The sequence below is a fragment of the Heptranchias perlo genome, chromosome 20 (genome assembly GCF_035084215.1).
Source record: "Heptranchias perlo isolate sHepPer1 chromosome 20, sHepPer1.hap1, whole genome shotgun sequence".
NCBI classification, from domain to species: Eukaryota; Metazoa; Chordata; class Chondrichthyes; order Hexanchiformes; family Hexanchidae; genus Heptranchias; species Heptranchias perlo.
The window spans coordinates 15611418-15622757 of record NC_090344.1 but is presented as its reverse complement, the minus strand read 5'-3'; the positions used below and the strand labels follow the sequence as shown (position 1 = coordinate 15622757).

General features: G+C 44.0%; 3 non-coding genes across 3 annotated transcripts; 1 reads left to right on the top strand and 2 right to left on the bottom strand.

Moving 5' to 3' along the window:
* Positions 1-298: 298 nt before the first annotated feature.
* On the bottom strand, positions 299-372 carry trnat-agu (transfer RNA threonine (anticodon AGU)). The gene has a single exon. It is a non-coding gene; the product is annotated as a tRNA-Thr (tRNA).
* Positions 373-4573: 4201 nt separating this feature from the next.
* Positions 4574-4662, top strand: trnap-agg (transfer RNA proline (anticodon AGG)). Its single transcript is given in 2 exon segments — positions 4574-4609; positions 4627-4662. It is a non-coding gene; the product is annotated as a tRNA-Pro (tRNA).
* A 4392-nt stretch (positions 4663-9054) lies between these two features.
* Positions 9055-9136, bottom strand: trnas-gcu (transfer RNA serine (anticodon GCU)). Its single transcript has one exon. It is a non-coding gene; the product is annotated as a tRNA-Ser (tRNA).
* Between the last annotated feature and the right edge of the window lie 2204 nt (positions 9137-11340).

Genomic DNA, 11340 nt, shown 5'->3' with positions numbered 1-11340 from the left:
CCCTCTTTGCAAAAGTTTCCAACGCAGGTCAAGATCACAAGTCCAGGTCCAAATTAGGACTACTTCCGGGTTTGAACCTCAAATCGTGAATTACACCACGACCCCAACGAGCCCAGAAACAAGAACGTGTCTTCAAGTTAACGTGTTTCAAACACATTCCATGAGAGGTCTGTCTGGACAATGAAAGAATGATTTTGAACAGTCTTTCTGGGATCTGTTTCCTCCTGAACAAACACCAAGACCACAGTGTTATTTTGTCGCTTAATTGCACAAATTAGGTAAAATAACAAGCTACACAAGGCACTGCTGGGAGTTGAACCCAGGATCGCCTGTTTACTAGACAGATGCTTTAACCAGCTAAGCCACAGCGCCAAGTGATGATCTTACGGGTCCACCTCCTCATTAATATCTATTAGCGACACTTCACGTTTGGGGGTTCAGGCCGTTTTCTCTTTGTCTGTTTCGCTTGTCCGTTTACCTGTGTATTTCGATGTTGCCTGCATTTCTCGCTTTGTTTATCTTTGTGTATCCATCAGTGCGGTGATACACGGATGATTATGTGTGATTGTATTTGTTACATTAAATAAATTAGGGCTTCAGACAATTCTCGCTCTGACATTGGAGAACGATTGAGCCGAACTTTACAGCGGAGTGTTGTTTATTGTGGTGCTGAAACTAAAAAATCGGAAGAGGAGCAAAAAGGGAAAAGGAGAAAAACGTGTGAGGGAAAATGAGGACAACTCTCAAGGTTTTTACAAGTATATTAAGAGAGAGAAGGGAGGCTTAGAGTAGTGTGGGCCCCTTAAAGACAGGTGGAGGTGAAATTGTAAGTGAAAATCAGGAAATGGTAGAGTTGCTAAATTTTTACTTTGCATCGGTCGTCACAGAAAATGATGAGGCTAACATACCAGAGACACGAGGAAAACTGTTAATAAATCAAGGGGTTTCGTACAAGTAAAATAATGGCAATGGAGAAAATAATTAGACTAAAGATAGACAAATCTCCAGGACCTGATTGTTACCACCCCAGGGGATTAAAAGGAACAGGTGAGGAAATTGTACATGCTTCAGTCATGATCGATCAAAACTTTCCTGAGTTAGGAATTTTTATTTAACGAAGCGCATCTTGATTGGAGGCTTCTGTTTCAGTAAGATCTCGAAGTGATAATTGAGAGACCGAAAATGTAGCTGTTTGACAGGAGCGCTGGTGGTGTCGGTTGTTCGCTGCTCTCGTGTTGCACAATTGTTAAGAATGCGTTACTTATTTACAGCAGTATGGGCTCCAGATATGACCAGGTTGTGAGTTCGAGCGTCTTTTAAAACAATCAATCCTTTTACTCCGAACATTTTGACCGGAGTTCAAAGCACAACTGGTATGTTCCATAATGCATCTACTTCATAGTGTTCCCATGTGGGCACTTGTGTTCCTCTGGCCTACCGTCTTTCAATAGCAAGTGCCAGTTTACTTGTTCATCGGGGGAGAGGGGGCTTTTAGCGGCAGCTCATATGGCAAAGGGGCCGGTACGAGATCATTAAATCTCAAGAACCAAACAAACAATTCTGATTTTCTTCAAGCCGATATTCATCGGTTGGAAGTTTCTTGTGGGGAAAATTTGGAAGGGAAATATGCTGCCTGGTATCACTCTGTAACGGAAGAAATTATTCAGCTTACAGATGTTAATACGCTGAAAGTTCGTGAGGCCTTTTCCAGCTCCCGTGTGGGACAAGTTCAGCTTTTGAGCCGCTGGGTAAAGTGTGATTTTAATTGCTGCTAACGAATGACAAGACATTTGACACAAACAAGAAGAATTGTAAACTCACGAGTTCACTGTCCATGTTTCTTACATCATGTTCAACAGGAACAAGGATTCTCCTCAACACGTTCCTGAGAATTTTAACAAACAGACCTCACCCTTGTTCGACGGCTGCAGGGATAATTCAGACACCTCTCATGAATATATACGATGGGAGCTTATGTAGTATCGAGCCTGGGTAGCTCAGTCGGTAGAGTATCAGACTTTTAAAGTGGGCAGTGAGCTGAAGGTCCAGCGTTTAACTCCCTGTCCAGGCTCCAAATTTCGAAACAGCTGGCAAGCTGTGTCTTTTCAGGGGGACCTGCGATGTGTTGTCAAAGTTTCGGTGGTATCTTGTTTCCCAGGGATGGGCAGTAATGCGCTGTCTGAGGCGGTTCCCGATCAGGAATTCAACTTTACTGTATTAGTTCACTGTATTAATTTCGCAAAACTCATTAAACCCTAAAAAAGAGGAATACTTGTTTAAATCGCCATTGATCAACCAGTAACTTTCTGTTTCCGGCTGAAAGAAATGATAACTTTTTTTATGCGCTCATTCACCAGGGCGAATTTAGGGAGTTCAGAGGGGAAGTGAAAAAGGAAATGAGAGGCAAAGAGAAATATTACTATAGACTGACGGCCAACATAAAAGTGAATCCAAATGTCTTCGACAGGCATGTGAACAGTCAACGGGTAGTAAGGGGAGTGGTGAGGCCGATTAAGGAGATCTACTCATGGAGGCAGCGGGGATGGCCTCGGTACCAAATGAGTACTTTGCATCTATCTTTATCAAGGAAGAAGATGCTGCCAGAGTCTCAGCAAAGGAAGTTATAGTTGAGATACTGGATGGTCTAAAAATTGAAAAAGAAGAGGCACTTGAACGGCTGGCTGGACTTAAAGTAGATAAACCACCAGATCCGGATGGGATGAATGCTGGTTTGCTGAGGGAAGTAAGGGTGGAAATTGCGGAGGTGCTGGCCATAATCTACCAACATACTGAGATATGTGGGTGGTGCCAGAGGACTGGAGAATTGCAGAGGTTACACCCTTGTTCAAAAAACTGTACGGATAAACCCAGCAATTATAGGCCAGACAGTTTCACCTCAGTGGTGGGGAAACTTTTAGAAACGATAATCCGGGACAGAATTAACAGTCACTTGGACGAGGGTGGACTGATTAGGGAAAGCCAGCACGGATTTGATCAAGGCAAATCGTGGTTCACTAACCTGAAAGAGTTTTTTGATGAGGTAACAGAGCGGATGGATGAGGGCAATTCAGTTGATGTGGTGTATATGGACTTTCAAAAGGTGTTTGATAAAGTGCCGCATTGTAGGCTTATCATCAAGATTGCGGCACATGGAATAAAGGGGGCAGTAACAACATGAATGCATAATTGACTAAGAGCACGATACAGAGATTACTGGTGAACGGTTGTTTTGCGAACTGGAGAGTTGTACAGTGGTGTTCCCCAGGGATCAGTGCTCGGACCACTGCTTTTCTTGATATATATTAATGAGTTGGACCAGAGTGCACAGAGCACAATTTCAAAATGTGCAGATGAAACAAACCCGGGAAGGGTAGTAAACAGTGTTAAGGACAGTGATAGACTTCAAAGGACATAGACAGGCTGGTGGCATGGGCGGAGACGTGGCAGATGAAATTTAACGCAGAAAAATGCGAAGAGATACATTTCGTTTGGAAGAACGAGGAGAGGCAATATAAACTCCAGGGCACAAATGTGAAAGCGGTACAGGAACAAAGAGAGGTTCATGTGTACAAATAGTTGAATGTGGCAGGGCAGGTTGAGAAAGCGGTTAAAAAGCAGTCGGGGTCCTGGGCTTTACAAATAGATGCATAGAGTGCAAAAGTATAGAAGTCAGGATGAAACATTATAACACACTGGTTCGAACACAACTGAAGTATTGTGTCCGGTTCGGGACACCGCACTTCAGGAAAGATGTGAAGGCCTTGGAGGGGGTGCAGAAAAAAATTACCAGCATAATTTCAGGGATGAGGGACTTTAGTTACGTGGATAGACTGGAGAATCTGAGGTTGTTCTCCTCGGAACAGAAACGGTTTTGTAGAGATTTGATAGAGGTATTCAAAATCATGAAGGATCTGGGCATGGAAGATGGAGAGAAACTGTTCCCATTGGCGGAAGGGTCAAGAACCAGAGGACATCGGTTTCAGGTGATTGGCAAAATAACCAAAGGTGACATGAGGAAAAACTTCTTCACACAGCAAGAGGCTCGGATCTGGAATGCACTGCCCGAGGGTGTGATGGAGGCAGATTCAATCATGGCCATCAAAGGGGAACTGGATAAGTACTTGAAAGGAAAAAAAATGCAGGGCTTCGGGGAAAGGCGGGGGAGTGTTTCTAGCTGGATTGCTCTTGCAGAGAGCTAGCACGGACTCGATGGTCCGAATGGCATCTTTCCGTGCTGCAACCTTTCCATTATTCAACTCAATGTGCATGAGGCGATGCAAAGGGAACAGAGCGTGCCGCAAATCGACACAACTCTCAGTATCCTCCCAAGCAATGTAGTTTAAGAGCAAATAATTCTGAAACGTCTCACTTGACAACTCAAGTCGTACACTCGAAACCAATTTGGTAAAGGGAGACTAATATTGGTGATTGGAAACATTTGGTGTGCAACTTGATTTTGCTGGACACCGGAGCAGAAAACGAGATTGGATGCACAGACCTGGTCTGAAATGATGGCCGATCGGCTGTGGGAGGCAACGAACTTTTACACTGGCTGCAAAGCTGAAGTAACAGCGGCTCGTTGGTCTAGGGGTATGATTCTCGCTTAGGGCGTTTCATTGAGTGATATGCGAGAGGTCCCGGGTTCAAATCCCGGACGAGCCCTCCTTTTAGTGAAAAGTCACCAATTGGCTTCTGACATGTTTTCAGTGTTGCTGTTGGTGGAACTGAATTATATCCAGAGGACGTTTGAGCTGCAGTGGACTCAATGCCGGAGTATCGTCGGCGCAACACACGTGAAGGAAATAAAATGTCTCAAGATGATGAGGAATTTGAAGCTAAATTTGGATTTTTTTCCAATTCAGGCGGATATTAGATGACGGGATAGAAAGCCACATATCCAAGTTTGCCGATGACACCAAGATGGGCAGCATTTTCAGCAGTGCAGATGGAAACATAAAATTACAGAGAGGTATTAATATAATAAATGAATGGGTAAAATTGTGGCAAATCGATATCAATTTAGTCAAGTGTGAGGTCATCCACTTTGGACCAAAACGGATAGATCAGAATACTTTGTAAATGGTGAAAAGCTCGAAACAGTGGAGGTCCAAAAAGACTGATGTGTCCATCTACATACATCATTAAAATGTCATGGACAGGGACAAAAAATAATCAAAAATGTTAATGGAATGTTGGTCTTTATATCTAGAGGACGAGAATACAAGGGGATAGGCATTATGATACAGCTATACAAAGCCCTGCTTGGACCACACCTGAAGTACTGTATTCAGTTCTGGGCAACGCACCTTAGGAAAGATATATCGGCTGTGGAGCGAGTGCAGCTTCGGTTTACTGGAATGTTACCTCAACCCCAAGGGTTTAATTACGCGGAGAGATTACATGAACTCGGGTTTACCTCGAATTTAGTAGATTAAGAGCTGATTTGATCGAACTTTTCGAAACATTAAGGGGAACTGATGGAGTCGATGGAGAAAATCTATTTCCGCCGGTTGGGATGTCTGGGACTCGGGAACATCGCCTAAACATTAGGGTCAGGACTTTCAGGAGTGAAGTTGGGAAACACCTCTACAAGCAAAGGGAGGGAGAAGTTTGGAACTCTCTTCCGCAAACGGCAGTTGATGCGAACTGAATTGTTAATTTTGTACCTGAGATTAATCGATTTTTGTTAACTGATGTTATTAAGCGATACGGGGCTAAAGCCATTATATGGAGTTCGGTCATATATCAGCCATGATCTGTTTGAATTGCGGAACAGGCTCGAGGGGAGATATGGCATAATTATATTCCTCAGCTGCTCATTGGTGAGAATGATTCTGCATTGGCCGGAAATCGAACCAAAGTCTCCCGCATAAGAGGTGAGAATTCGACGCCTGCACAACCAATGCGCGCGTTCTTAATAGCGGCAAGTGTCCATTTGGAATCCGATCTGAACGAACATGCCGTTTACAGCTGCGGTGGCCGAGTGTTTAAAGCGTTGGACTCAAAATTCAATTGTGGTTTTCCTGCCCAGGTTTGAATACGGCTCGCAGAGCTACTGTTTAAAGATCACTTCAGTGCTGAAATAGATTAATTGGAGTTCATTGACCGCATTTATCTCTCTCCCAGAATGAGAGATTCGACAGCGAGGCCGGTGCTTTTAATTAGTGTCAGATCTTCTCTTGCAAGATTTCAAGACCCGAGAAGGAATCTCTCCCAATCAGGAACTTAAATTCTGCTAGTTTGCAAAACCTGACATTTGTACTCTTTATTTTCTTTGCCTGCATCTCTCTATCTCGCCCTGTCTCTGTCTTTTGTCTCTCTGTGTTGTCCCCGATGGACTTCTCAGGCTTCGTTGAACGGCGAGAGCTGATCTAACCGGCAATAATATCAGAGAATGTGAAAGAAAAAAAAGACGGAGACAGTAGGAAAAGTAAAGGTGCAACCCAGCTGATAAATTCGTAGCTAATGTTTCCACATTCATGGATCTTCGCTCTCATAGTGAATGAAAGCAGCAATTTGAGTAAAGTGTACTTATGGTGGAGTGTAAACTATGACGATGCCGAGACAGACGACAATGTCGTTTCAGAGTAATTCATTCTGTAAAGTGTTACTTGATAATACAAGTCGTACATTCAAAACAAATTTGATATTGTTGAAATGATATAATTAGTGTAGAACCTGACATTGTTCTATATCGTACAAGAAAGCGGGATTGTATGGATATGGTGTTCTGAAAGGATGGCGGATCGGCTGCGTCGCAGCGAAATTTTACAGTGACTGCACGGCTCTGTTGCGAGTTGGTCTTTGGGTCTGATTCTCGCTCAAGGCGTTTCACTGGTTCAAATCCCGTTGAGCCCCGTTGTGTCCCCATTTTTAGTCAAAGATCACCAATTGGCTTCTCATTTCCTTTCAGCGGTGCAGAAGGCAGGTTTGACTTATCTCCAGCAGAGTATGTTTGAGCACCAGAGGAGAGAATGCAGAGGGTTTGTCCACGCAACACACGTGGACGAAATGAAGATAATCTTTCAAGAAGTTGTACAGATTGAAGCCGGCACATGAATTTATCCCAATTCAGGCGATCTCAAGGGCACAGAATACAAAAGGTAAAGGATGCTGCATTGTCCTGGAAACAAACTCATGGTTTACCGCCGGAAGGCAAGGGTTCCACAATGAACCTCCAATGCACACACGGCTGCAGACTGCACGTGTAACGTTGGATACATGTCTGGAACATGCAGTCTGGCAGAATTCCTGTGACTGAATAAGTAGGTCAAACATGGACTTGAAATTCACGGGGGGTTCAAAACCAGTTCATACTGCTACTGTAAACAATGGTTAAATAAATAAGAGCTGTAATTACCAAGCAATGCTTGTTTCTCCCAGAAATAACAATATTATCCAGCCATATGTCCACCTCCAAGATTTAATATAAGATATATGATTTGAGAACCTCTTATTCACTCACTCACCTGACGAAGGGGATAATCTCCGAAAGCTTGTGATTTTAAAATAAAATTGTTGGACTATAACCTGGTCTTGTAAGATTCCTTACAAGATTTCACGATATGCGACGAATTGCCTTTAAGCTGCACCTTAAATTCTGTTCAATCACAGAATTTGGAGATTTATACTATTTTTCTTTGCATGTATCTCTCTATCTCTGTCTGCGTTTCTTCTCTCTCTGTGTTTCCCCCTGATGGACTTATCGTGCTTCTTTGAACAGCCAGGTCTGGAAACCCAGGCGTTCCAGAAGGGTTTCTGGAACGCCCGGGTTTCCAGAATGTCAGATCTTCAGTCCATTTGTTGGATTTCGACGGGATGAGCTTTGCGATTTTCGTCTCCGTTTATGGAAAATATAAACCCAGATGGGTTTTCACCTCCTCGGGTCCCGTCACCTTCTGGTAATGGGAATGAACCCGATCTCGCACTCGGTCTTAATATCTGTATTCTCATTGCTTAACAATAAAATTACGGGGTTACAGTTATTTTGAGGACACATTTTAGAAATTAACACATAACAGACTTATTCGAAAACTAGAAGCACGTGGGATTAAAGGACCGGTGTTAACGTGAGCACGTAATTAGCTAAAGGATAGGAGGCAGAGAGCAGTGGTGAACGGATGTTTTTCTGACTGGAGAGAAATATGCAGTGGGATCCCCCAGGGGTCGGTATTAGGACTATTGCTTTTCTTGTTATATATACGTGACTTGGAGGTAGGAATAGGGAGTACAGTTTCGAAGTTTGCGGATGATACAAAACTTGGCAACGTAGAAAATAGTGAGGAAGATAGCAGCAGACTTCAGGAGAACAGAGGCAGACTGGTGAAATGGGCAGTCACGTGACAGATTTAACGCCGATCAGTGTGAAGTGATGCACTTTTGGAAGAAGAACAAGAAGTGGCAGTATAATCGAAATGGAACAATTTATGGGGGGTTCCAAGAGCAGAGGGACCTGGGGGAGCATATTCACAAAACAGGGAAAGTTGATAAGATAGTTAAACAAGCGTATGGGATATTTGGCTTTGTAAATGGGGGCATTGAATTTAAATACAAGGAAGTCACACTAAACCTTTACAAACAACTGGTTAGGCCTCAGCTGGAATGTATATTACACTTCTGGGCAACATATTATAAGAAGGATGAAAAGGGATTGAAGAGGATTCAGAGCAGGTTGGCCTGGATGATACCAGGGATGAGGGACTTTAGTTATTTGGAGAGATTGGAGAAGCTGAGATTATTCTCCTTACAGCAGAGAAGATTAACGGGAGAACTAATAGAGGTATTCAAAATAATGAGGAGTTTTGAAAGAGCAAGTAGGGAGAAACTGTTTCCTCTGGCAAGTGGGTCGCTAACCAAAGGTCATAGATTTAAAATATTTGGCAAAATAACTAGAGAGGAATCTAAAAGATTTTTTTTCACACAGAGGGTTTGTTAAGATCAGGAACTGTGGTTGGAACTGTTGCTGATTTCAGCAAACAATGCAAAAACCTCCGTCTGCAGTTTCGAGAAGGGATCCGACTTTCTGGATGAAATAAACAAGATTAAATACATCACCGACGAGGATGGGATTCGAACCCACGCGTGCAGAGCACAATGGATTAGCAGTCCATCGCCTTAACCACTCGGCCACCTCGTCGCATGCGCAAACTCGCGAAAGCTCCTTTATTCAAAATGAAAATACTGGCTGTGTTGCCAAACTGAAATAAAAAAGGAAATGCTGGATATCCTCAACAGGTCAGGCAGAATCTTTAGATATCGATACAGAGATAACATTTCATATCGGTGACCATCACATGAGTATGCTATTATAATCCTGACTTGCGCCTTGTGGGATGGCTTTGGGGAGTCAGGAGGTGAGTCACTCGGCGCAGAATATCCAGCCTCTGACCTGCTCTTGTCGCCACAGTATTTAGGTGGCTGGTCCAGTTAACTTTCTGGTTCATGGTGACCACCAGGATGTTGATTCTGTGGGATTCCTGGAACGATTCCAGGAATGAGGGGCTTTAGTTTCATGGATAGACTGGAGAAGCTGGGGTTATTCTCCTTGGAATAGAGACGGTTGCGAGGATATTTAATAGAGGTATTCAAAATCATGAAGGATCTGGACAGAGTAGATAGACAGAAACTGTTCCCATTGGCGGAAGGGTCAAGGACCAGAGGATTTAAGGTGTTTGGCAAAAGAGCCAAAGGTGACATAAGGAAAAACTTTTCTACACGGCGAGTGTTTAGGATCTGGAATGCACCGCCCGAGGGTATGGTGGAGGCAGATTCAATCATGGCCTTCAACAGGGAACTGGATAAGTATTTGAAACGAGGAAAAAAATACAGGACTACAGGGAAAGGGCGCGGTGGGGCGGTGGGGTCCAGCTGGATTGCTCTTGCAGAGAGCCGGTACGGACTCGATGTGCCGAATGGCCTCTTTCCATGCTGTAACCTTTCTATGATTCTATTCTATGTGCAGGGGGCGATGCAAAGCGACCGGAGCATGACGTAAATCGACCTGCTCATGTCCATTGCCTGATAATAAATCCTAGTGTGATGCAAAGAAGAAATACATAATTATGGTCCATATCTTTCATCTTATGCTCACCATAAGAGGTACTTCGTTTACCAGGGGGCCATTGCGCACTTTGATTGATACTTCACCTGGATCACCCCTTACACTCCCAACACCTCCGTGCAAGAAACATTTTGGGTGGCAATTCAGACTTTGCTGATTTGTGCAAACAGATGCAAGCCAGCAATGCGGAAACGCACTTCTTTGGAAAGAAGATTTTTAGGTGAGGCGGCCAAAATAAACAGCTCTCCTGATTGTGGTCGAGGTGAGATTCCAACCAACATAATCGAAAAATTGGCTCCAGCATCTCAGACAGCTCAGCTACTCTCCTGCATACCAGTCTGCCCATTTCTGATGAAAAAGTTCAGAGGGCTGAAACCTGACCTCTGGTTCTTTCTCCACAGGCGCTGCCTGACCTGCTGAGTGTTTCCAGTATTTTCTGTTTTCATTTTTGTGATTTTACAATGGATGTTTTCCTGAAAACACCCAATTTGACCCAAGGACAAAGCTCACACTTCACTTTCCCCACGCGCTTTGAGGTCTGTCGTTTCTGAACAAAATCCCCTCCGCGCCGGACATTCAAAGGACCTTTCGCTCACGGCCAACCTCCTGTCATCCACACTTTTTCACCATTCCCGCTCTTCTCATTTCTCCTCATTCCTTTTCAATCGGACATTTCCACAGACCTATTAAGATCAAGCGGAACATTTCCGACCTGACTGCACCGCTCAGATTGCCAAAAGTGCACCTTTCAGCCGTCATTCGCAGCTGTGCAGCGCCGCCCGTCTCTCCCGCACATCAACTGCTCGGTGAAAAGCGCCAACGACCATGAAAACAAAACCCAGTTCTTCAGTTAACATCCCTCGTGTCACAAGATACCCCATGGAAATTTCACGGAAAAGTATGCCGCTGTCCTTCCGAATGCCAGCCCTGCTTTCTCAGTGCTTGTCTCTGGAACAGTCACGCAGATCGAAATGTATCGATTGGTTTCAAGGCACAAATGAACATTGGTGTGAACGGAACATGTGCCCCCGAGAAACAGCGGTCGATGTGGAGCAAACTTAAAGGCGTAAGAATGTGAAAGTGAATGTTAGAGTGGGCAAGGCAAAAGTAAAATCTCAATGAAATGGACCATGATTGTGGAAGGAAGGAAAAGCTGGAAGAAGCGGCGGGTCTGAATTTTGGATCATCCAGCAGAGACACGTGAGAGAACAAAAACAGGACACAGACAAAGGTGCTGGAGGCAGAAAGAAAAAGCACGAAATAAGAGGAATGAAAAGAGA